This window comes from Pongo pygmaeus, chromosome 4, assembly GCF_028885625.2.
Source record: "Pongo pygmaeus isolate AG05252 chromosome 4, NHGRI_mPonPyg2-v2.0_pri, whole genome shotgun sequence".
Lineage (NCBI taxonomy): Eukaryota > Metazoa > Chordata > Mammalia > Primates > Hominidae > Pongo > Pongo pygmaeus.
Window position 1 is genome coordinate 14,617,886 of NC_072377.2, and position 26,810 is coordinate 14,644,695.

General features: G+C 43.1%; 1 protein-coding gene across 8 annotated transcripts in view; it reads left to right on the top strand.

Moving 5' to 3' along the window:
* TRIO (trio Rho guanine nucleotide exchange factor) overlaps positions 1-26,810 on the top strand; it is a 371,165-nt gene that overhangs the window by 100,313 nt on the left and 244,042 nt on the right. The window lies entirely within an intron of this gene.

Below are 26,810 nucleotides of genomic sequence, written 5' to 3' on the forward strand. Positions count from 1 at the left end.
TAGCATTTTACACTTCAGGTGCATTGCTTAAAATAAGGAAAATAAAATATCATGGAACATTTTGAGGTCTTTGGGTAGTACACTCTAACATAGGGATTGATCTTTTAGGTTCATGAAGGTAGATCCTAATAACTTAAAATTATAATCTGTTTTTCACAAAGATATTTACAGTGTTGTATTATTTTGCATTTGAAGTTGCCAATTTGGGGAATGCACTTCGAAGTTGTAATTTCCTGTTTAATTTATGATATTTAATATAGAAATGCATAGGATTTCTGATTGATGGTTTGGCATTGTCTGCTGTAAATGGGGCAAATATCATGGAAGAGGCTGTCTTTGAAGCTATAGAGAATGTAGAAATCAGATGCTTTCTTTTGAGACTATTAAAGATACTGGGTTTTCATAGTAGTATGTAGAATACTTACAAGCACCTTATGGCCAATTTTTCCAAATTGGTTATTTACATTTTAGAATATGATTTTTCTGTAGAATTGTTATCTGTATGGCTGGGCTCTCAGGCCAGCCCTAGAAATTGTCTTGTCCTATAATGTTGCTGAACTGCAATACTAAGAATGTCAGAGAAAATAAGCATTAATCATTAAAATAAATTTGAAATTCTGCTGAGCTTATGGGACCATGTTTGACTCCTCACCATAGCCCACAGTGGCAAGAAGCAGCACCTGGGAACTCCACGTTCCACTCCTTGCCGTCAGCCTGGATTGCAGCGGGTCCTTGGTGTATTCAGGTGGCATCAGTGAGGATTGGGTCAGGCTCATACAGGGAGGCTGCAGTTGCTGGAGCAGGGAGCACAGGGTAAATGAGGTTTGGGGTCTGTGAGAGGCATAGGCAGAGGGGGTGGGCTGCAAGGGCAGCTAGGGGAGGTATAGCCCCAGGAAAAGAGAGTCTGAGACAGGCCCAGGGGGATGCAGCTCCAAGTTAAGTACTTGAACATTGGGAGCTATGCATCCACGATTCTCTACAGCAAACACTAAAATATTACTGACAGACTTGGGAAAAGCCAGCGAGTCTTTTGAGTCAATGAAAAGGTAGCGTTTGCTGTGATCAGCTTCTCTAATATGGTTCCTCTGTAAGGGTTTCACTGCTCTCAACTTTGAACATCCACTCGCCGTTCTGTGGTATATCCATTTGTCCCTAGTATTTAAATTAGGTTATTGTAAAAGCTCCTTTGCACCTGTTGAAAATGCTGGCACAGTTTCTCCGTTAGTAAACCCTAGAAATCTGAGCTCTCTTTCACTGAAGTTTCTTATTTCAACTGGAACATTCTTCTTGAATGTGTGTGATAGGATCAGTGTACAGTTTTCAAATGGTTCAGTCTTTCTGCAACCACAAAGTTTCTTATTCAGGGGAGTGCTTGCAGTTCTCTTCATTCCCCTCCTCCACTTGTGGATTAAGGAAAGAAAGGCTTATATTATTTTTGAGGCAGCTGCTAACAAAAAACTTGTTTTCTTGAGAGCTGTGCTTGTCATTGCTTAAAGATAGTGTATGTCAGACCAAGCTGGTGACAGTTCTGCGCTACTGAATTGGAGATGCCTCCGGCGTGGAGAGTCTTGTCTGCAGATCAGTGGCCTTTGCAATAGACACACTCTTCTTGACGGTTTCTGCACCGAGTGGACTGATTGTAAGGCTGTCTCCACCTGTGCACACAGAGGTCCCTGAGAAGAACACGGGGCAAATGAAGGGCAGGCGTAGATATTCTGGCCAGTGCCACAGATCCAGAATAGCTGGTGACCTCTGGTGTGCTGCCACCATTTCCGGCCAGGAATTTGACCTTCCTAAAGCACAGTTTGCCAGGTGATGTCCATTCCAGGTAAATGACACAGGCAATGGAATCAGAAGCCTATTAGGGTGTTGAATATTTTTGATGTCTATTCCATTTAGGACAAGATTGAAGCCTCCTAGGTTAGAGTGTACATTCAACATTGCTTATTATTCTGGGAGTAACTCTTGGTTAATGATATAAGGGGAAAAACACTCATTATCCACTCCCTTGATTTATTTAAATCCCTGATAAATTTTACTTCCCCTCTCACCTTAAACCATTTCTTCTATCTGATAAACAGTTACAGTTTCGTTGTATCCTTTGAAACAATTTAAATCAGAAGGTGAAAGTTCAAAATAATGCCTTTTAAAGATAGAAAATAAAACACAATTATTAGATCAACAGTATTAAATTTCTGCTACTTCATTTTTCTTAAATATAAAACGATTTACTAACTGTTAAACTAGGGGGAACTCTGGGGTTTAACATCATTGAGGGCTGGGAGGTACATGTGTTTGTGGAACTTTATTAATATTTTAAAATACCAAGTCTATGAATAAAGTCACATAACCTCTTTAGTGGAACTTGGAAAGCGCAGCCAGGAATGGGCTTCACTTTCCCTGTCTGTCTCTGCTCTTGGTCGCTTCTCAGGCAGACCCTGTGGCTGTCACTTCTCTTTTGGATATTGGAACAGTCAGCGCTGTAGGCATTAAGAGCCCAAGCCAGTCTCAACCAGAATGTCACTCTTTCACCCACTGGAAGTCCTCTTCTTCCCAGCTGAGGCCTGCCCCCTTTCTGTGGGCCAGCCTTGGGGAAGGGGCTGTATTTCTTCTGCTTCCCTCTCCAGTCACCCCTCGCCTCCTGTTCTCTGTGGCTCCTCCATCTGGGGGGCTAGGGACAAGGAAGAAGGAAAAGGGTAACACTCTTTTGACTCAGCCATTCCCTGCCATTCTCTTGTGCTCTGCTTCTGTCTCTGCACCTGTCTCTCGGGTTCTTCAGAGACACCCCCCACACCACCTCCTGGAATGTTCCTCAGCACAGTGGTGCCCACTCCTGGCCACCTTCACAACTCCCCTTCAGAGTGCACCCTGGAGGTGCTCCCCTCTCCACTCTGCTCACAGAGTCCCTTGGCCTTGCAGGCAGTCCTCCTGGCCTCGCTCCTTGGTGTTTCTCTGTCCACACCAGCAATGTGTGTCCTCCCAAACTACAGGTAGCAGGCCACCGCTGTCTGTCCACCCCCCACCACCCCCTTCCCCACAGCTCAGCCTGCTGAGCAAGGGCTGGCACCTGCATTGTGCAGGCCTGGTGGCCCCTCAGTGAGCCTCGTGTGCTTTCTTCGCGTTGGTGTTAGCCTGTGTGGTCCCTTCCCTCTGCTGCTCTCGGCTGGAGCCTGGGCTAAGTCAAGACATGGAAGTGTCCTGTCACTGTCACAGCTGGGTATTGGATGCTGTAATCCATTGTTGTGATGTGTGGATGTAAACTTCAGAATTAGGGGAAGATTAGCCTGAACTATGATACATGTTAATATGCATTTCAGTTATTTCCAAATGTAGAAATATACTTTTAAATGAGGGTTTCAGCTTTAAACGAAGTCTTACTAATTCGTATATCCTATTATGGTAAGATATGAAAGTCTTTTAAGGAATATGTTCTTTTAGATTAACTCAAGACTTGAAGTGATGTTGAAGAAACTCTTGATCATTTGAACCCTATTTGGGAAACTTTACTGAATTTTATGGTAGATTCCTTGTAGGACACATACATATTTGATTGGTATATGTCATATAAGATTTTGCATTATATTGCACTTAAAATAGGTGTTAATTTTGTTTTAGGATGTTATAGTCTGTGCTAAGAAGAGCATGCTATTTTGACAATAAAGTTGATAAGTTGGAATACATGGGCTTAGATATATAAATTAAATATAGAGAGGGAAGCAGAAGAAATATAGACCACTAGGCCGGGCACAGTGGCTCACAGCTGTAATCCCAGCACTTTGAGAGGCCGAGACAGGCAGATCACAAGGTCAGCAGTTCAAGACCAGCCTGGCCAATATGGTGAAACCCCATCTCTACTAAACATACAAAAATTAGCTGGGCACAGTGGAGTGTGCCTGTAGTCCCAGCTACTTGGGAGGCTGAGGCAGAAGAATGGCTTGAACCCGGTAGGTGGAGGTTGCAGTGAGCCGAGATCGTGCCACTGCACACAACCCTGGGCAACAGAGCGAGACTCCATCTCAAAAAAAAAAAAAAAAAAAAGATATATAGACCACCGCCCCTTCTTTGCAGCTGGGGTTATTAGCTTATGAGTGTGGGAAGTTTCAATGGGTCTTGTACCTCATGGTATATTAGGAAATCATAGAGTTAGAACTTGGTAATGCACCAAGTTAAAGTAATCAAAATTAGATTTTGAAGGAATCATTCTTTAATGTTATTACCTTCCCACGTCAAACCTTAGGCATTAGGTAACTGAAATCTTATAGCAAACCCTTTTGTTCAGACGGTTGCTCTTGCGAAGTGTGTTGAATGCATTTTAGTAACATCCACTTTCAATTTGAAGTGACATTGAGTAGATTAGGAAAGTAAAATAAAGTGATTTGATCCATTCATTACTTGAATAGTTAATTTTATGTTGACTGTGTGGATTAAATACACCCAGGGCCCCAGACAGTGTCCCTTCACCTGCTGCCGTAGGTGAGGGGGACAAGGCCTGCCTGGAACAGAAGGCAGCTCAGGGCCTGGAAGTCAGTTTCCCGAGGGGAGCCCCTTGCAAGCGCCATCCACGAAGGGCCCCCAAGTGCTGCCCACCTCTCTTGTTCATCCTCCCTCGCTGTCAGGAGCTGCTACCCTGGGCTGTGCTTTGGAACAGGTCATCAGAGCTGACATTGGTAGACACTGTTGGTGTGTGCTACAGTGGTGCTCAGTGCTTTACAGACTTCTCCTGTAATCCTCAGAGCAAGCCCACCAATAAGAAATTCTGATCCCCATTTGATGGGCAATGGCTCCAAAGCTCTAAGGAGTGTATTAACTTGGACGTGATACTTCTGGGGTTTGATTCCAAGCCTGGCTGACTTCCTGAAGGTGGTGATCTCTCTGACCAGACTGAGAGCCCTTAAAAAAGATTTGCTGAGCTTCTGTCCAGGTGAGGTACTATGCTCAACACAGGGGTCCAGGTGAGCTAGATGTACATAGTTCCTGCCTGAGGTGCCCATAGGCTGAGAATAGATGGGCAGTCTTGGCAGTGCTAACCTTGGCTGGAGGCAGGCTGACTTGTCAGTTTTTCAGAGGTAGATGTGTGGCTTCTCCTATGAAGGAAAACAGTGGAAATGTACAAGAGAAATAGAAATGGAGTCTTGTTGGTAAAACAGATTTGGAAAGGTTGAAAATGATTTCTGATTTAGTTGATTTCTGAGTTCTAGAGCCATCCTGAAATTCTCTGGTGCGGGAGATTGTCGGTAGGAAGCTGATGACAGCCAGCCCGTGGTTAGGCTTACCCATTTGTTACTACCCATCACTCCAGGCAAATGCCAGTTTACAGAGTGAGTGGAGTGGGGGAGGGAGGGAGGCACCATCATTACTTCAGCTTGAAAGATAGCTGAACTTTCTGGACTTTCGAGGAGGGAATTGCCAATGGAGAATGGGTTCATGTGGTTCAGGCTTCATTTGTTCCTTTATGTAAGTTTAATTTGCATGTGTTGAGGTTAAGCAGCTGGTCCTCCAACCCCTTGGCATAAATACCTTGTTGGATGGTGAGATTGAGAGCAGCTATAAAGGGCAGGCATGTTTACTTGCAGGACACATTTTGTGAGCAGGTTTCTTGGTGATAACGTCATTCTGAGCTGATGCCTGCCTTGCTGGTTTAATAGAATTATGTAAAAATGAGCAGAACAGCATTCTGGACCCACTGACAGCCCTGCATGAGGATTGGTTTAAAAACCTGCATCCTCAAGCTGCCTGACACCCAGAGCGGCTTCATTTGATGGTGGGAGAGAACATGGAGACAAAGTATAAATCACCCACCCTCAGAATGGAAAGCTGCAGTGATCTGGAATGAGAATGCATGTTCTGCTGATTTTCATACCAACTTCATAAAAACACCAGTTTTCCCCCTTTCCACTTTAGCAATTATCCTGTTAAACAGTGTGCTCGAAAAGGCACAGGGAAATGACAAATATGAATTTTTTAGAGAAGTCCAGGCTGCTTGATTGTCTCATCTTTTGGAGCATGTTTTATTTTTGACACAAAGGAGAAATAAGGGCAATTTACACCGACAGAAACTGCAGCCCTCTGTAGCGCAGCCCTGTGAGGTGCTTAAACCAGCGAGCAGTTGCTCCTCCCACAGTTCATCTTTGCACAAAGGAGATGATGTAATCCCTTTAGCTGCCGGCCACGTGGCCAGCATGCCGTCACTGTCTTCACGATACCTCTGAGCCACCTCTGCGTGCTGCCAGCAGTTTATCGGCTCAGAGCGACTGTGCGTTTGTAATTAAATTGCATTTTCCTTGCATGCCTGCTCCCCCTGGCCAGGGCTGTCCCTCACCTGGGTAGGCCTGTTAATGAGGGTAGTGTGTGGCTGGCTTTACAGCTGAACTGCAGTGGGAGCTTTTATGCAGAAAAATGACCAGAGTAGCCTCTTGTACAGCGCTATGGAGCCTCTCTGTATGCCCACAAATTAGCACTGGGGGAGGAGATGCTCTGTTGCCATTAGCAACCACTTGCCTATTTATTAGGGGAGTAAAAAGCTCAAAGCTTGGGCTTTTCCCTCCCTTTCCCTGCTTTCCCATGAGTTCTGAGAGCACCCGAGCCTGTACACTCGAGAGGGTTGGAGAGGCTGTACTGTGTTCAGCTATGTGTACATAGAAGCACATCCTTTTCAAGGAAAATTGAATCCTCCTATGGTGCTGTTTTTCGGTTGTGCCTTTCTCCGTGGTCACCATTGCATCCTGTTTGAGGGCAGTTTGATTTAATAGCTGCCATGGATTGTGCCCAGATTTGCTCAGCTGAATTAAACACTTTACATGCATTTTCTCACTGAATTCTCCAGCAGCCTTTTGAAATACATGGGTTAACAGAGGAGGAAGCTGCGGCCAGGAGAGGTGAAATGATTTGCTCAGGCCCTTCCATGTCAGAAAAGGGAACACACAGAAGACAGAGGAGGGGGCGAGGGGAACCCTTTGAATTTGATCCCCATTATTTTTTTCTTTAAAGAAAACATGAGATTTGTGGTGGGGGGGTGTGAGCCCTCAGCCACTGAGGCTTGATGAGGCCAGGACAGCTTTCTGCTCTTGGGCCTGGCTTTCTTGGGGATGGTGTTACGGTGATCAGGTGCTACTACATGTCAGATATAAGAAATTACAAGGTTTCCTTGATTTCATAGTTGATGATTTTAAAAGTGAAACTGTCTTGATTGTATTAGTAGAACCTCTTAGGAACACAATGGAATGGCCCAGGCTTCCGGCCCTATGCCTCTAGGGACTCTCAGTTAAGCTGTGTCCCTACTGATTTTGATCAGCACTCACGGGCAGCACGTAACCTGACAGAGCCTAACTCCTGTATAATTAGAAATCATAGCACCCAAATCCCAGATTCTTAAACTACCATGGTCTTTGGAGAATTTGAAGATGGAGTGAACTGGAGATGTCAAGGAACACTTGTTGGTGCTGCCACCTTTGCACTGGGCCTGTGCATCTGTTCCTCCCTCTCCACAGCCACCTGCAGCCTTGGGGCACCAGAGGCTGGGCAGCCTCTTTGAAAAGGCCCCTCTTTCTCCCTCTGAACAGCATAGGCTCCTCACTGACTGGGTGCAGGGGGAGAAGAGGTGGGACGTCTTTTCGTTTATTGAGCCTTTACCCTTGCACACCTCGAAGCTACCCTGGGAGGTGGGAACAACTGGGGCCTTGAATTCACCTGCAGAGGGAAGGTGTGAGGATGGGGGTGGCTTAAGTAACAGATGAAGCAGGTGTCAACAGAAGCCATGGGATCAGGAACAGATTATTTGAGAAAGGCTGCATCTGTTTTCTCTCTACAACCTGAGAGGAGGCTGAGGTAGAGGTGACTGGATGTGACTACATTTGACCAACTTTTGAAATGACAGCAGAGCCTTACCAAATGGTTTTGAAAGAGGCAACTTTAAAAAAAAAAAAAAAAAAAAGCCCTTCCCAAGCTGTGGTACCTCCTTAACCAGATGCTGTAAAATATGACATTGAAACAATCAGTTTGGCTTTGTTTGTACTTGTTTACAGAAGGAAAAAATTACTTTCTTACTGTAAACTCACTCCTGGCAATTTTGTGCCTTGTTCAAGATTTTGTCTCATTAAAAATTAAGCATCTTTTATGTAAGACTCTTTGCAGACACTTCAGTATGTCAAGGCCTTTGCTTTACGTGCCATGTCTGTTGATAGATCCAGTTGCTTTTCCTTCCTGATAATTCTACATCGATTCCTTGCTCACTGTCTCTCCACCTGTGGCCTCACCGAGCACCTGGCCACCATACTAGACTTCCTGCCTGCAGGCTTGCCACCTTCTTGGTGATTTTCAGGGTGGCTGCTCAACCATGTTTGCTGTTAGGTGCCCACTGAGAGGCAGCCCTTGTAACTGGCCTGCCACGGGATGTTAGAGTGGCAGGAATGCCCCAGCAGGTTGAACTCACATTCTACAACAGGTCTCACCTGTATCCCCGAGGGACTTCATCTGTGTCCTTTTTAAATGGTACCTGTGCTTTCTGTTGCTACTTCTCATAAAAAGAACAAAAGATTGCAGGAGAGCCCAGGAAACAATTAAAACCATCCCTGAGACATCTCCTTTCAAACTGACCTTTCTATATCTGAATTACTCCCTTTAAATGGGGTTACTTGTATATAAACCAGGAATACAGATTTTTATTTTTAAACCAGAGGGCATCATCCCTCTGAAGCAGCCTGGCCCCAGGCTTTCTGCAGCTCACTCTAGGGTAGCAGAGGGACAAGGTTGTGCATCCTTCTTGCCTTGGCCAGCCTCCCTAGGTGCCATTCATTGGGGGAGAGGTTGAGGGGAGTGGAAGCAGGCAAACCATGGAGGAGCTGACCCCAGGGCAGACCCAGCAAGACTGGCTTGTATACTTGGGGCTCCTGGACTTGCAGTACCACCATGCACACTGCTATCATTTCACCTCACTGGGGCAGCCTGGCCCCAAAATTACAATTAGCCATTCATTTAACCAGGGAAATACCTTCTGTGTCAGCACAATTTGTAGCCACTGATGCAAGTGACTCTGGTCATATTACTGTTACTCCAGCAGTAGTCAAGACAAACTTTGCTCAAGAAAAGGAAATGCTGATTTCAAAGAGGACAGGAGCTCTGCACTTGCCATGTGCACCATGGTCTTCTGGGTATGGGAAGAAAACAGAAAAATCTTTTAAGAAATACTTATTTATGGCTTATTTTTAAATGCCTATTTAGGGGTATGTGTTACTGCATACATACTTTACTAGTACAGAATAGTACATATGTAATTTAGGATTGATAGTGTGTAGTGAAATTCTTATTTATTTTTGAGACATCTCTCGCCCTGTCACCCAGGTTGGAGTGCAGTGGCATGATCTCAGTGCACTGCACCCTCTGCCTCCTAGGCTCAAGTGATCCTCCTGCCTCAGCCTCCTGAGTAGCTGGGACCACAGGTCCCGGCTGATTTTTTTTTTGTGGAGACGGGGTTTCGCCATGCTGCCCAGGCTGGTCTTGAACTCCTGAGCTCAGGTGATCTGCCCGCCTTGGCCTCTCAGAGTGCTGGGATTGATTACGGGCATGAACCCCCGCGCCTGGCCAGTGATGGGATTCTTGATCAAAAGTATTTGAAGACTATGCCCTTAAAGCAGCGATTCTCAAAGTGTGGTCCCAGGGACCCCTTGGGCTCCCTAAGACCTTTGTAGGGAATCTCTGAGTTAAAACTATTTTCACAACAGGGAAATAAAGTCTTAGCTATTTCTCAGTCTCATTCTCTCCAAAGTGTATGCTGAAGTCTTCCAGAGGCTACCTGACATGTGACATCACAACAGATTAAAGACAAACATAAGTGAGAGTTTAGATGAGTTCTCTTAAACCACACATTAAAGGAAGTCTCAAAAGTGTGAAACAGTGCTGGCCTTCTTTCTGATTTTTTTTTTTGGAAAAAGTGTTTTATGTTAATATGTAATGAATTTATTATTTTGAAGAAATTATTTTAAAAATTTCTCTCAGATTTAATTTCTAATATGGTAAATACCCATATATCTGAGATATCTAGATATTAGGTGGACAGAATAGTAAAGTAAGTAATAAATAGAACCCACATAAAGCAAAAGCTCCTTGGGGTCCTCAATAGTTCCCCTTCCCCCCGCCCTGAGACGGAGTCTTGCTTTGTCACCCAGGCTGGAGTGCGATGGCATGATATCGGCGCACTGCAGCCTCCGCCTCCCAGGTTCAAGCAATTCCCCTGCCTCAACCTCCCGAGTAGCTGGGATTACAGGCGCCTGGCTAATTTTTGTATTTTTAGTAGAGACGGGGTTTCACCATGTTGGCCAGGCTGGTCTCAAACTCCAGGATCCTCAGTAGTTTTTAAGAGGTATAAAGGAGTCTTGGGCTTCAAACCCTCAGAAACTGCTTGCTGCGTGGAGGACCATGATCACCTTGTCTGGTTAGTGCATTCCAGCAATGTGCCATATGAGGCGCCTGGAAAGGAGAAGGATACAGGAAGTGGGGAGTCCTGTGGATGGCCAGGCCATCTTTCTACCGTTGGTCTTGGCTCTGTTCTCCCGTGAGAAAGGCAGGAAGGTTTTTGGTCTCCACCCTCCTCCTCCTGTTTCTTCTCCAACCACACCAGTAGCATAAGTGGGTTATTGTATATGAAATAGGCTTTGGTGGGCTCCTCTCGGACCCTAATACCAACCTGTAGCATTATTTCTGTGGGAAAATATATTTTTTAAATTGAGAAACAGCAGTCTTCTTAACAAAGTTTTGGAACCCAGACCACTTGGAGGTTGGAGACTGAGTTTATGGGCAGGTCTCCCCAGCAGTTCCTTTTTGGCACTTACTTGTAGGGAATCTTAAATGGGAGGAACTATTAGAGGAATTCAGTTGAGACATAAATAGAAAGAGAAACAATGGGGTATCCTGTTCTTTCAGTCTCACACTTTTAAAGCAAAATATGAAAATCTAGTTTACTGTTTTATTAGTTCAGAGAGTTTAGAATCCAAAATTGATTTCAGATTAATCTCTTGTCCACTAATATGCCTGTTTCTGTATTCTTCTTCAACCCATTTGGTAAAAGGTAGCAGCAAATGGTTGCATCCTTAAATACATAGACTGGTCTGACGGACAATACAAGCTTTAAAGAGGATGTGGAATACAACCCTTTGGGAAAACAGTTTGATATTAATTCATAAATTTGGGAAAGTGTGTAAACGGTAAGCCAGCCATTTAACCCTGACATAGCTCTAGATGTAGAGATCCACTGGCCGTGGGTTCTCGGGTAGCGAGCGGGGCTGTTCATGGCAGCATTATTTATGATAGCAAAAATGAGAGACAAAACAAATGTTCACTTACAAGATTGCCAAAATAAGTTCAAGTTGTAGTCATCAAATGGAACACTATGCAACAGTGAAATTGTATTAAATAAAACTCAGCACGCACATCAATGCAGATGAGTCGTGCAAACTGGAGGCAAGTACAGTTCCAGCGTCCCTCCTCTGAAATGCTGGGCACCAGAAGTGTTTTGGATTTCAGATATTTTTGGATTTTGGAATATTTGCATATACAAAATGAGACATCTCGAGGATGAGACTCAAGACCAAACACAGAATTCATTTGTGTTTTGTATATACCTTATACACATAGCCTGAAGGTAATTTTATACAATATTTTAAATAATTTTGTACATAAAGTTTTGATGTGCTTTGATTGAGACCTGTCACATTAGGTCAGGTGTGGAATTTTCCACTTGTAGTAGAGTCATGTTGGTGTTCAAAGACTTTAGGAATTTGGAGCATTTCTGATTTTCTGATTAGAGGTGTTCAGCCTGTAGCATGATTGCAATTATATAAAGCTCAAAAACAGGCAACACAGCAATATATTGTATACTAATAGATTAGGTTGGTAAATGGCAAAACTGTAAAGAAAAATAAGGAATGAATGATATACTAGTCTGTTCTTGAGTTGCTGTAAAGAAATATTGGAGACTGTGTAATTTATAAGGAAAAGAGGTTTATTTTGGCTCATTGTTCTGCAGGCTGTGTAGGAAGCACTGTGCCAGGATCTGCTTTTGGTGAGGGCCTCAGGAAGCTTCCACTTGTGGCTGAAGGTGAAGGGGGAGCTAGCGTCTCACATGGTGAAAGAGAAGAGAGAGAAGTGGGAGGTGCTGCTCTCTTTTAAACAACCAGGTTTCACATGAACCAAGTGAGAACTCACAAAGACAGCACCAAGGCATTCATGAGGGATCCACCCCCATGACTCAGACGCCTCCCACCACCCCCACCTCCAGCATGGGAGGTCACATTTCAACAGGAGATTTGGAGGGAACAAAACATCCAAACTATATCAAATGGTTATGCAGAAAGTCCGATAGTGGTTATGTCTAGAGCCAGGGAGGTGTGTGCAATCAGGGAGGGGCGTGGGGAAGGCTTCTAGGGGAGTGTCAGTGTTCTGGTTCTTAAACCGGATAGTGGTTTCAAACATATCTAATAAATACACACACCTTCTTACAGGTCACACCAATTCTCTTCCAAGTCTGGGGCCTATTTTGCTGAGGCTTTCATTTTAGTAGCTGAAAGAATTAGAAGGATTGATTAAAAAGCCTTTTTATTTTACCGTAAAGTGAGTAATTGAATATTTAAAACCACCAGGCCCCTTAGAAGTTATTTTCTATAATGGCAGCCGCCCATCCTGCTCCTGTTTGGAGGTTTTGAAGGTGTTATAGTGTTTTGGTCGCAGAGTTGACTGATGATGTCGTGCTGTGAGCTTTCACAAAACCGTCTGGCCTGGCTTCTGCAAGAATAAAGAAGGAAAACTTAGTGTGGCTTTTCATCACTTTAAACAAATGAGTTCAGCCTTTAGCATAGTGGGCCAAGGGTGTGGCACCAAGGGCAGTGTGTGTCCAAAGGCCGGCATCTTTGTCTGTGTGTCCAGTCACTGTTCCCTGTGGTGTTTGCCTCTGTGTCAAAGTACAGTGGGAAGATCCTGTTTATTTTTGATCATCTGTTAAAATGAGAGATGTTTGCCTATTGAAAAGGGAGCCCAAAGGTGGAAGCCGAAGATGGGAGGAGAATGAGGTCTGTCTGTGCCTCTGGCGACCTCCTGCTGTCCAGTTGCGGCTTTCCGCCCTCTTGCCCTCTGGACACCAGACAGGCTCCCGCAGGCATCTCCACCAGATCCAGGGGCCACTAGCAAGGGTGAGGCCCCAGCTGCGAAGTGTTGTGATAGCATCACTCTCACCTGTCCCACCTCCATCCTTCAAGGGAGACACGGAATTCTTAGCACAAATAACAGGATGCAGAAAGGGAAGACTCAGGTCATTGAAGCTTTTGTTGTCACCATTTGGGAGAGAGGTAGTTAGTAGTCTCTTCCAAAAAAAAAAAAAAAAAAAAAAGGAATTTTGCTCACGTGTTTTTTTTGGCTCATGTGTTTCCATTTCTGGTTGTATTCTGGCTTTCTGGCTGGCCCTTTTCACAGCCAGGAGCAAGGCTGAGCAGGACCCTGAGAGTGCTCAGGTGCTTGTGGGGTGGGGAAGGGGGACAGACGGGGCGTGGGGAAGATCTTCCCAAGTGGCCTGACTTTCGCATTCCCTTATAGTTCCTTAAATTATTTATAGTCCACCTGGGAGAAGTTATGGAGAAATTATTTATAGTCAGGTTAATTTACCATGATTGTGTGGATTTTTAAAAATATGTCTATTTGTTAGTGGCTTTTAACAATAATTACATGTCTCAGTCTGTTCTTTTAGTTTTAAGTAAAGATGTCTGTCTTAATAGAATACAATAATTTTAGGTAAATGGGCAAAAATTCCCAAAATTCAGTTATTTAAAGCACTTACCAAACGTGCACAGCTAAGTTTCAGATATTAATACTTTAATACTGTTGCAACTGCTACTGATAGCATTTGTTAGTGAGTTCTGTGAGCTGTGATTCTCAGGCTGTCCATTTCACAGACGAGGAAGCGAAGCTTTGGAGAGACTAGGTACCTGCTCACAGTCACCCCCCCCCCGGGAGGTGGCAAGCCCCGGCTCCTAACTAGACACCTAAGTAACTGTTGACACAAAATTTCGTTTTGAGTTGTGGCACCATTGTGGCTTGCAGCCGATGTACTTAACACTTGTAATGCTAGTGAAGTGCAGCTTTTCCTGTCCCCACAGCGAGCGTGCTCCTGAAGCCTCTCCGCACCTCGTCCCCATGTGTGTAGCTCCCTTTTAAGGTGGCTGCTTATAACCGTATGTCATTTCCTCTCCTGGATCCCAGCTTCTGGGGCAGCAGGCGCCCTGAGGTCTGCCTGCAGGGTACTGGAATGATGCTGTAGGTGCAGAGAGTTGGCCGGTGAGTGAGTGCCACACACCTTATTTAAATGTCCTTACTGCACTGCTGTTTTTATTACTCTATTGAGTTTAATTTGGAAAACGATGTTCCCTGTGCTTTCTAGTAGATAAGATACTGAGATGTCCTGTTGTCAGGAGTGTAGCAATTAGGAGACTGGAAAAAGGAAAACAGATTCCCCAGCCTACAAGACGTTCAGCTTTGCAGAGTCTTTTAGGATCTTACCCCACTCAGATTGGGCACTGCAGGGCAGGTCTCTAAAGATATAAAACTGTGGAAGAGCTTGGTCTGCCTCTCACCTTCTACCTCCCCAGTATTTATTGAGGGCCCCCCGGTAGCAAGGAGGAGGAGGCCCTGTGGCCCCAGCACCAGCCCAGTTGCCTCTAGCCATCCCAGCCTCCTGCTCCACAGCAGTGGCCCAGAGGGATAATGAGTGAGATGGTCACACAGTTGGAGCTGCTTCTGTGGGAACTTTTTGTGATCACTGGATTAGCTGTGCTGTGTCATTTCAAGACAGCGGAAGCAGATGAGGGCTGCAGTCCTGCTGGGTGGTGGGCTCCAGGGCACTGATGCGCAGTCCTCTGAGCCTGTGCTGGCTTCGAGTTCCTAAGTACCAACCTCCCCTGAGGTAATCCAAGGGAGGAGACGCCACCAGGCCACAAGTGAGCTGGTGGTTTCCTCAAGCCCACTTGGGTCTCCAAGCAGTGATTTACTCCTGAGGCTTCCCTCTGCCCGGTCCCGGAGGGTCCTCACACTTCCAGCGGTCACTTTTGGTCTTAGTGTGTGTGTTTGCATCGTTCTGTTGACCAGTGAATGTGTTTGAATATGTATACAGATGCCAAGAGAGACGTGAGTCCATCACAGCAAATCTATTTCTGTGTCAAAATTTGTTTTCCCATCAGTATATTTAGATTATTTGGCTTAATAAACACATTTTTAACCAGAATTAAAAAAAACCAAAAGCCCACCACTCAGCTTTTGTCTGTGTGCAGAAGGTAATTTGAGGGGAAAGGGGTAGGAGGAGAGGAATTGAAATGAATTTCTCTTTTCTCTTTGTTTTCTGCGTTAGCAGATGCATTACTTTTCTCAACCCTCTTTGTAATTTCTTAAATTTCTCATTAGCAATTCAGTAGGAGGGTAAATGATAGGGGCCTATCTTCCAGAATTCTTTTTCTGCTTGGGAAAAGAGGGTGTAGGGCAGGACAGCAGCACCTGAGTTAATATGAGCAAAAGCCAGTGGTTGCCAGCATCAGTATAATCCTGAGACAGTTGGACAGGTATGGCCTCTGGGTTAACGTACTTGTTGAGCAGTCAAATCTTTTTACAACAAATAGAAGGATCTGGAAGAAAACTTCCAAATTAACTGTAGATTGCATGCTGAATTCAGCCTAAAAACAAGTTACAAAGTGCCAGGTTTTTTTTTTTTTTGAGTTGTCGTAACAGTAACAGGATTGCTCTTACTGGGGTTCTTAGACTGCTACAAGGCTGTCTGGCCTCTGCAGGTCAATAAACATCTAAAGAGCAGGACTTGGCTGGCCTCTGATCGGATGAATCCTCAGAGCATCAGATGTATTGCAAATTACTTTCAGAGAAAAAGGAACAAAGCTGTCAAAGCAAAGTAGATTAACCGAAGTAACTTAGGCAAGGCAGTTTATATGTGAGCTATAATGTGGGTTTCTAATATTAGAACATCACAGTATTAATCTTTGAACATGTTACTTATGTTATTATTCACTAATGTGCTTTGTGTTTCTAATCGCTACAGCAAGCGTTTCCAACCCTTTCAGAATGGTCTGGAACACCTTTTTTATGTTAAGGACTTATTTTTAGTGTCAGTGATAGATACAGCATTTCAATGAAAAGTAACACTTTTAAATGGATTTGTCTAATTAATAACTATCTATATCTCTTTACACATAACAGTGTATTTTGGAAGACATATTTGTCAGCTCTTACTGAGTACACAGTTAAGGCTACTGGTTAGTCTAATGTGTGTTTTATTTTGTTTTAGAGTATAAGCTTCTTAAAATCAGGAACATGCCATTTAGGGGAAAAATCTCTGGGGTTTAAGAGAGTACCATGCATAAATATGTTTTTTATGAATGCCAAGTGATTAAACACAATTCTAAGCTTTATCAAGGGACTGACTGGCAGAAAGTTTTGCCAAATTCTTTGATGTTATTAAAGATTTATTTTTGTACTGAGTTTCGTGTTAGAATCAAATCCATGCTTACTGAAGTGGAAATAACTTTTCAAACCTTCAGTTAAAAATTCTGATGTTTGTTTGTGGCATTTACTTTATATTATATATTAATAGGAATAAATGAATTAACGGGATTTTTGCAAGTGGGCATGGACCTAAAGTATCTTAACATTGTGGAGTACATTAGGAGAAACTTTGCTATTTTCTACATGGAATTTAGTAACTCTGAATACTGTATTTTAAATTCGACATAATTACTGGTCACTCAGATTAATTGATAGCTTGTTTAGACACTCAACTTTGGTGTATGTTTTCCCCAGGGCTGGAAAATGAATCAACACAGAATACTGGAGTAGAGGGGATTGGTAGGCATTTGTTGGTGAGCAAGGCCCCTGCATGAGGATTGTGGCTTCAGTGACTATTACCTGCACCGGTTACCCCTCCTTAAACCCTTTTTTGTTTATCTGTGGAGGAAACATTCATTCAGAATCAGAACCTTTGAGTTTTAGGGTCGGCAGGAGGTAAGGCTGGGGTAGAGGATACTCATGTGGAGATAAGCTAGAATAAGCCAAATTTTAAACCCAAATCGTGGTTCAGTGCTGGGAATTCAGTTCCTTTTTCTTCAGGAAATGTATAGACTGTCTGGAACGCTTTGGCTTGGCCTACCTGTTGTATAGTGTTTGTTCTGTACCCTTCGTACTCACAGTGAGTCCCAGGCAGGATTTTGTGGGTAAAGTAGTACAGATGTTCTGAGGAGTTACTGTTTGTGCTGTGAGGCCTCACAGAAGCTTAGCTTGTGTTCAGTTAATGTGGCAGCAAATGGAGTCACGTGAGCCCTCAGTAGGCTGCCTCCAGCCAGCCTTCTGGGGCTGAGGGACCTGAGACAGCAGTGTGGGCTGACATTCAGAAGAACAAAGGCGGATGCTCAGCTTTGAGGTGTGTAGAGTTGACTTGGCTTGCTGCTTCCATCATGCTTGGTCTGTTTACCAAATCTCATAATGAAAACATTTCAATGTCACATTAAATTCTTGGGGGAAAAGCCCACTGACTGCAGAGAAGCAGAGCTGTGAGGCTCTGTGTTTCCTGCTTAGAAACCACTTCCCTGAAGGCTTGTGTTTCCTTTGGTTGTGGAGGTGCTGGAACGACAAGCCTCCCAGTTCACTTCTTCCAAAGCACAGTCTCCTCTTTCCATCAGAGAAGATTGGTTTCTTTCTTTGGTTTGGGCAGATAACTTCTAAATTACGTTGTAAAAACTTAAGGTAAAAACCCTTTTCTCCTTTAAAATATAGATTGATAATATGTAAATGTAATTTTATGTACTAATCAGTCACCAAATATACTAGGCAGGGAATGAATGGAGTCACTTTAGCTTTTCAAAGGAGTTTTTATAGCCAGTTGCATGCGTTGGAGCTGTCGCTATTGCTCTGTGCCTAGATGGATACTCTGCCCAGAACCACCAATTGTAGAGTACCATGTGTTTGCTATCTTGAGGTTTAACTAGCTGGGTGTCAAGTTAAGTTCATACTCTGCGCCATGGCAGTCTGCTCAGTGAGACTGCCATGCAGTGGGACTCAGCATAGCCCCTTTCCTTTAGGAGCCCAGCTGCTAATAGGAACACTGAGAAGTCTTTTGATATTTCCCCTGCAGTGCGATAAGGATTTGGGGTGTTGTGGGAGTGCATCCTGGCATTGTCTAGTTGAGCAGTGGGGACTCCAGACTGGGGGCAGGTGAAGAAGGGGTGTGTGTTGGGGGCGGGGAAGGGAAGGCATGTGTGTGGAGGTACAGTGGTGAGGGGGAGGTGTGGCTTCCCTGCAGGTGATTGCAGTTCCTGGAGTGAGCCAGGGGAGAGGGTAATGGTGAAGCAATGGGGTTGTGGAGGCAGCATACATCAGATCATGAGGGACTGTAGTTGAGGGCACCAAGAAACCATTGAAGAACTTTAGGGGAGTAAAATGATGAGATGTTTGTTTGAGAAACATGCTAGGGAGAGTGGCAGAATGCATTCGAGGGAATTAAGAACATCTATTAGGAGATCACTGGAATAGCACATGAGGGCAATGCTGGCAGAGACAGGGGTGCTTCGTGGGACTGTGGAGTCCCTACAACTCCTTGTTTCATGGAGGTAGGGGATGGGAGAGAGGATGGAGGGCAGGGAGAAGCCTGGTTCCTGGTTTGGCCATGAGGTCGATGGTTTATGAGGCAGGTACTGTGCTGGGACCTACACTGTGGGGAGCAGGTTTGTGGGCATGAGCCTGAGGCAGGGTTGGATATTTGGGGGGCATGGCTATCCTATAGGCATGTGGATGCCTCTTCTTCATGGCACTTCTTTGTTCCAGTGATGGACAGTTTCCTACCTGTCAGTCAAAACCCACTATAGTAGTCCACCTCACCCCCGCTTTCTTCTCTTCCATGAATGTTTTGTGTTTTTGTTTGTCTGCGTCTATTGATGCTGCTTGCTCTGGCTGGAGTGCTCTCTGTTTTCCAGTTTGCCCGGTTTTGGACTACTACTTCCACACTTCGCACAGATCTTTTATTTGATAGGACATCTTCTCCTATTCTCATCCCTCTGGCCCTGATTTTTCCATACCAAATATCTGTACCACAGAACTGACAACTCATATGTGTTGCTTTCTTTCCCAAACAGGCTAAGGTCAACAAAGGCTCTAGATTACACTTTGTATATGAGCACCCCCAACTCTGTGCAGAGCTAGTCCACGTGCACTGAGAGAGGTTTTCAGATAATTAGTTTATATTACTTCTCTGTAGTTGAGAGCCCCTCTGGCCCCAGTTCCTTATGTAGTAATCAAAAAGATAATAGAGGAAAAGGAGTAGAATTATAGCTTTATTTTCTGAAGCCTTTTACAGAATATGATTTTCTTCTGCATTAAAACACATGGGATAATTGAGTTTTTTCTTTTTCTTTTTCTGAAGAAGAGTAAGAGTGCTAAAATTCGTGAGCAGACTGATACAGTGATTGAAAAGGGTTTCTTTTAGCAGTCAACCTTCTTGATCTGATGTGTATCAAGTGATGATGATCAAATTGTAGCAGTTTTGTCCCTCTGATTCATTTGTTACACACTAAATTTCTAAATGACTTTCCTGAGACACTTCGGTAAAGCAAGTCTTTGGGGCAGGACAGCATCACAGAACCCTATATGTGCATGTATGTGTGTGTGTATGGGTAAGGGGATGTATATCTGTAGATAAGGGTGGGGTAACTCCAGTTCCAGAATACAGCCTCAGAGGCATCCCTGACAGGCTTTACAGGGACATGCACAGACAGGTAGACGAATGTGTTCTTTATTCTGGCATTAGGCAAACAGGATCAGTTTTCTCTGTGCATAGCTCTGTGCTCGTCCCTGGGGATCCAAACATGAACGGCACACCTAGGCACATGGTTTCTTTTTTGACTTATGAGATTGTAAGAAATAGAGTCCCTTTATAGTACTACTACTTCTTGACTATCAAAATACTCCCTTCCATTGGTCTGTGATGCTTTTAAATTAACTTCCATTGCACAATTAATACATAATTAAAACATCAAACCTTAAGACTTCTACAGATTGTTTCATTTACATTAAAAAATATATATATTTGTTTAAAAGACTTTTTTTTGTTATGGTCTTTTTGATTATTTTGGTTTTCTTTTGTATTTTATAAGATATTAAAAACTAGAACTATTTTAAGTTGAAATTTCTTTAACTCCCTTGAATTAATAAAAAATATACTGCTTTCTTTCTTTGAGGTATGCTGTTATAGGCTGTTGCTTCTAAAATTATGTGAAGGGATAAATTAGCCAGTCCAACAGTTATAACCATAAAGGTTATAGGTAAAAATTGTAATGCTCTACTATGAAACCCATCCATATTCTTGTGTGGTCTTGTCTGTGAACATGTCCATATTCTTGACGTAAGTCTTAATTCATTTTATATGCATTTTATAAGTGTGGATTTTGATATATTTATGTTAAAAAATAATATAAGCATTGTATTATGTTTTGATTTTTTTTTTTTTTACATCTTACAAAAAGTGAGGGTTATAACCTTGTATCTTTCCCCCACCCTTTAACATGTTTATAGGGGATCTAGGCTCGTTAAAATGCCTCCTTCCTATGCATCACTTCTAGATGCGTGCACAGCTAAAACCCTTGATAGCACAAACATCGGGCAGCCACGCACGGCCGCTCCCTGTGCTGAGAGTATATAATCCTGCGGGCTCCGCAGAGAAGTGGCCGGCCGGGAGAGGGTGACGTCACCTCCCTCTGCGCGTGCGCTTGCGGAGCGAGGGCGGTGCCTGCCAAACTGATGGAGATTTATCACCCTTCTCTTTGTGTGCAGGCGTGCGCGCGCGAAGTTTCCCCCAAATTAACTAATGAGTAAAATTCGGTGATTACCACCAAGACCCAGTACTAATAGGAAGCTCCAGTTTACTATTTAACCTTCTTTTTCTGGTTGTTTAAAAATACTGGCTTATTTATTAACATTTTTGTTACTGCTGCAACCTGTGTTTTGTTAAGTTATGTAGGATTCTTTTTTTTTTTTTTTTTTAAGCTCTTCTCACAGATTATTTTCCCATTTAGTAAACACTAACTCCGAATAGCTGACAGGCAAATGAAACCCCTGAGAATGGGTGAGGAGCACAGCTTGTCTTGTGGGCTTGGCTGCTTCTAAAGGAGGAGACGCAGCCAGTTTAGAACCGCATCAGTTCATTTTGTTCAACAGCTCAAGTGGTCAAGGAATAACCGTGTTTCTTCTAGCAGTTTTTACTGGAAAACTCATTTGACTAGTTTAATTTGAAGATTATGTAAAATTTCAGATCACTAGTATCTGCCAGTAGTCCTGGGAGAAATACAGGATTAAAACAATAATAAAACCTATGTTTTACTTTAAAAATTCTAAAATTTGGTTCATGGTTTCACTCATTTGATTCATCTTTCTGCCAATTATGTAAAAATACCATTTTTAACATAATATGTTATATAAAAGCTTTTGCTCATTGTGAAAATATTTCTAGGGTGCTTTTTATTATAAATAAATCAGAGAGGGCCTTGTTGTTCCTGGACTATTTGTTATTGTTGTCTTAAATTTAATGCCACAGAAGTGACCAAGTGAGCGAGCATTCTGGTCATCAGTGACTAGCTTAGAAAGGTATTTGTCTCGGTACAGCATCTCTTTGCAGGATTTCAGGATGAAAGATGAGTAATTGATTTGGTCAGTGGGGTATTAGATAGTTGAAGTTCCAGACTGTTGATTCAATGGAAAGATATTTCACTGTTGAATGATAACTTGCAGAATATTTCTTGTTAGGGCAGAGCGATTAATTTTCCATCTTATGAATATAAATCATACTATGATTGAAGGCTAAACTATACCTAACATTTCACAAAACAAAAATAGAAAGTACTAAGGAATTTTGGGGTTCTTGGGTAGGGGTTCAGGGGCAAGATGCTGTAGAAATATATTTATTTGTTGGTTGAGTTCATTGATTGATTGATTCATTCATTCATTCATCCATCCATCCATCTTTCTTTTTCTTTTCTTTTCTTTTTTCTTTTTTTTGGAGACAGAGTCTCGCTCTGCTGTCCAGGTATGCAGTGGCATGATCTCGGCTCACTGCATCCTCTGCCTCCTGGGTCCAGGTGATTTTTCTTTCTCAGCCTCCTGAGTAGCTGGGACTACAGGTGTGCGCCACTGCTCCTGGCTAATATTTTTTTCGTATTTTAGTAGAGATGGGGTTTCACCATTCTGCCCAGGCTGGCCTCAGACTCCTGAGTTCAGGCAATCTGCCTGCCTCGGCCTCCCGCTTCATCCATCTTTCTACCCAGCCATCTCACATCTGGTGAATGCCCTTTGCCTGGCCCTATCTTAGGTATCTAGGATACAGCAGGGAGCAAAACAGACATGTCCTCTGGCAAATTGGCTGATCTAGAGAAAAAGAGGCAACTATTCACTTGATGAACAGTATCATGTTTATTATTAAGGAATAGAAGTGATTTGGGGGTGCAGATTTAACATTTATGCTCACACTGACATGCTGTCGGACCAAATAGTAATTTAAAAGGTGGTAACAATTAATTTTGGCAAGTAGTATGCAGAAACTTGTAGTTGTTTTAAAATGAGTATATTAAAATCTCTAAATGTTCCAATTTGTTTCAGGGAAAGGCAGTTTTTTGTGTGTTGGCTTGAAACCAGAAAGAAAATCATCAAGCACCACCTATATATTTATATTTAGTTAACAACTATAAAATCTGATTTTTTAACCTAAGCCTGTTTTCCTCAGTAGCATTCAACAAATATTAGTGTAAACATTCTGAACATAGTCATTGTAGACTTGGTTCAGAAGCATATTTGTTGCCTGCCTTTAAGGATTCCCCTGGGAAACATATTCTGCACCTAGAGATAAGCCTCGACTGACTCCATTCTTGCTGTTTCACTGTTTCCCAAAGCTAGCTTTTCACTAGAGTCCATAATGGTTGCTGTATTTCAGATAGTAACAAAATATGCCTCAAATTGTGACGGAATCCAGTCTGTCTTTTCTGCACAGTTTAGTATGGGCTCTATATAACTTAAAAATTATATAATTCAAAAAATGGGTACAACTAAATGTCCCCCAATTTGGGCCATTTACCCTCTGGTTATCTCTTCTCAAGTTGCTCTTCTTTGTCTAGGCTTTCTGTTAATCCTAATTTTACCAAATTTCTCTTTGTGACACCCCCTTCCACCTATTTAAGTAGCATTGACAAACCCCCCGGTGGCACTGAGAAGTAGAAATGTTGCTGATGCCTGGTCTTTGGTACAAAGATAAGGTCTGGGATCCCATCAGGGCCTCTCTGCGGTGGTATTTGCTGTTCCTGAACCTCTCTGTGATGGTGAGAAGTGTGTGCTTCCAGGGGGCGGCCACCAAGGGCAGCCTATATTTGCTGTTGTTCAGTAAGTTTGAGAACCACAGTTAGATCCTTTAATGCATGAATGAAGAAAGCATTAGGAGTTGAGTCTTATCTGCTGTGTAATCTAGAATCTGTGGAATAGCACAGAGGCCATTTATTTTTAATTTTTTAGAACTTTTTATAGTCCCACACTGTTTTCCTAAATAGCTCTTCAGGGCATGGAACACAGCCTGCCTTTTTGATCTGAGGAACTTTCATGGTTGGGTTCTTCCTGCTTTTTATTGAAAGTTACATATCATATATTTAATCTGGTTTTAGTATTTATACATGCTTCCTGAGTCCTTTGCTTATTGGGTGTTTTTTTTTTTAAATGGAAATGAGATCTAAAATAATACCTAAGTGACTAGTCACCACAATAACCACAAACTCAAGTTTCTTTGTGTGGTTAGTTTTATATTTTTGCCCTTTTTATATTTTCTTTTCTGTTTTCGAAGTATTAATTGATGGTTTAAATAAAATTAACTCTTTTTCAGTGACAGTCTACAAAAATATAGTTAAGCTGGTTAGAATTTATATTCTGGTCTATGCGTGGGCATGTACCTACATCACAATAAAAGTGAAGCACCTTTTCACATCAGTTTCTCATTAATTCATGTACTTTTCTTCCTCTAGAAAGACTGAGTCTTCCTTAATTTGGGGGGAAACTGAGGGACCCATAGGTTAACATAACTACAGAGAGATATGAGAAATGAAAGGTCACGTGGGAGTGAGTCCGTGACTCATAGTGGGACATAGGAAATTGAGACATTCATTGAGTTCTGTTTTCTGCACCCTACTTTCAAATCAATATGCTATTCCTCCTGTGAGATGGCCTGGAATGTGACAGCCCTCACTTTCATCTTCCACTCCATTGTGGGTATCAGTAAATAGGTGTGATTCAGAAAGTTAGCAGTAATTGTCAAAAATGCTTTGGAATGATGACTCAGGTCACACAGCCCTCTATTGGGATATCAGCATTGGGATCAGGACATTCTTCTTGGTGATGGCTGTGTGACTCACAAGTGGGGCTCTGTCTCTCTAGTGTAGGAGCCAGGGCTGCAGTTGATGGTGACATTTCTCTGTCTGAGGGCTTTGCTGTGTCCTGGCCATGACGTGTGGGTGTGGACGTGGGAATGGTAGGAAGCATGCATTTTCTCATCTGAGCAACAGAAGGGGAATCCTCCCTTCAAATACCTGTAGATAGAGATCTACAGCTGTAGCTTACTCCTTCCTAGTGTTTGTCTATCATGTGATCTGTCTCGTCCTCATTTGCCCGGGTCCCATAGCACTTCGTGCTGCCTATGAACATTTCATAATCTGCCTTGTTTTATAGGTGTTTGTCAGCTTGTCTCTTTGAGGGTCGCTGGGGAGCCTTAGTCCTCTTTGCCTTGCAGTTGCCCCAGTGCCATCTGTGTCCATGGCAGCCACGGCAGATGAAGTCAGTCTTTGTAGACACATTTCAGTGAGTTACAGTGACTGGCAGTGAATTGCTGACTAGATTGCATCCATTCAAGAGTTTTGAAGGAACCTGAGGATGAAATTGTAGAACTCTTGGCTCAGATGTTTTGCCTTTTATAAATAGCCACTGTTTTCAAAGCTTGGTGGGTTGCCAGCACAAAGCATGGTGCATTGGAAAGGAAAATGGCCTGGTGCTGTGGAGGCCCCAGCTCGGTCAAATCTACCCATAACTGGCTGAATAGTTCCACGCAGCCTTCCTAGGACCTCATGGTCCTCAGCTGGGTGTGTTTGCTGTGAAGTCTGTGGTGATTGTCAGTGTCATAGTTAAATCTCATTAAACTGGGTTCATTATACACGTGGACATATTCTATGGACAGGAGCGATTTACATTAAGAAATCAGATCACACTGCTGATTTATTCCTTCTTTGTTTCTATGAATGATAATGTTGTAGAGACTGAATTCTGCTATATTCCTCCCAAAGATGTTGATTTTGTTGCTGCTTGTTTGCCTGCTTTAGCAGGCATGTAATTTGGCCTGACCCACACTACACATTCTCTGTGTTTGCAGTGGGCAGCAACTCAAATTTTGATTTAGATCTTTAATCCTTAGCAGGGCTGCTTGGAATTCACCTGGTTTTTTGTTTTAAAAGCTCCACATTGCTTAGATGGGGCCCTGCCCTCAGGCTAACAGCCCTAATGATGGGATGTGTACCCAGGGTCATTTCCTTTTCCAGGTATCTCTCCCAGCTTTTGTCATTCTCTAGTGCCTGGAGAGAGTCGTTTTTTATAAATGTTCCCTGTAGCAGGGCTTGCCCAGGAGTTGCTGCTCAGGACACCAAAAGTGAAATGTTCACTCCTTCACTTCAGTACTTTCCTTGCCTTCTAATTCCAAGTCTACATCTTGCTGTGGTTGTATTACCATGCTAGCATTTGCGATGCTTTTCTTGTACTATTTTGGCAAAAACAAACACAAATGGGGATGGGGAAGTGGTGTTTTGTTTTTTCCTAGAGATTGTTCTGCTAACAATGTTAGTTACTAGTTTTGGTAGGCATCCCTGAACCTAGATTACCTCTGTTAGAGATCGCCGAGAGAAATATCCAGTTATTGTGATGAGTATGGACATTTCGGACCCCAAATTCCCACGTAGGCATTCACCCTGGTGAGCTGGGCTAAATATTTTTGGGCTGCAAGAATTCCTTTTGCTTAGATGGATTTTGGCCTAAACTGCCTATTGCATGCTCCTTTTCTACAATATTCCCACTGGGCCTTCTAAGATACTGGGAGTAGGGGCAGAGTTGGTTTTTAGTGAGAAGAGGGACCTTGGCCACCTCTGAAGCTGGAGTGGCACTGGGCCATATGACCACATTAGCCATTGACATTCCTCCAGGGGGCATGACCCAGAAAGCCTGGAAGGAGAAAGCCAGGCCCCAGCTATTTATAATCCCCTCTCTCCGCCTTGCCACTGTGTATTTTTAACCAGACCCTGAAGTCTGATGGAATGAGGCATTGAGCTCCCCCTAGAGGTTTTAGGATGTCACAAGCAGCAATTTTTATAAAGCAGTGTTGCTGTTTTCTTTTCACCAGCAAAGAAGATTTATGTACATTAATCTACATAAAAATTAAGATTTGGTAAATAATCTGGACTGATTTCATATCCTGTCTCCTTTTGGGACCAAGCTGTTATTGCTAGAAATGACTGAGAGCGAGCCTTTTGGGGACATGAGCCTCTGGGTCTGTGTGCAAATCATTATTCAACATTAAAATAGAAGACAGTTTTGTGATCACAGACATGGAATTTAAATGTTGTGCTATGATCATATTTCTTAAGTTGATTTAATGGATGTGGATAAAGCTGCTGTGTTGGCATTGGATAGAATGGTTAAGGAATTAACTGTCACTCTAGCAACCCAGT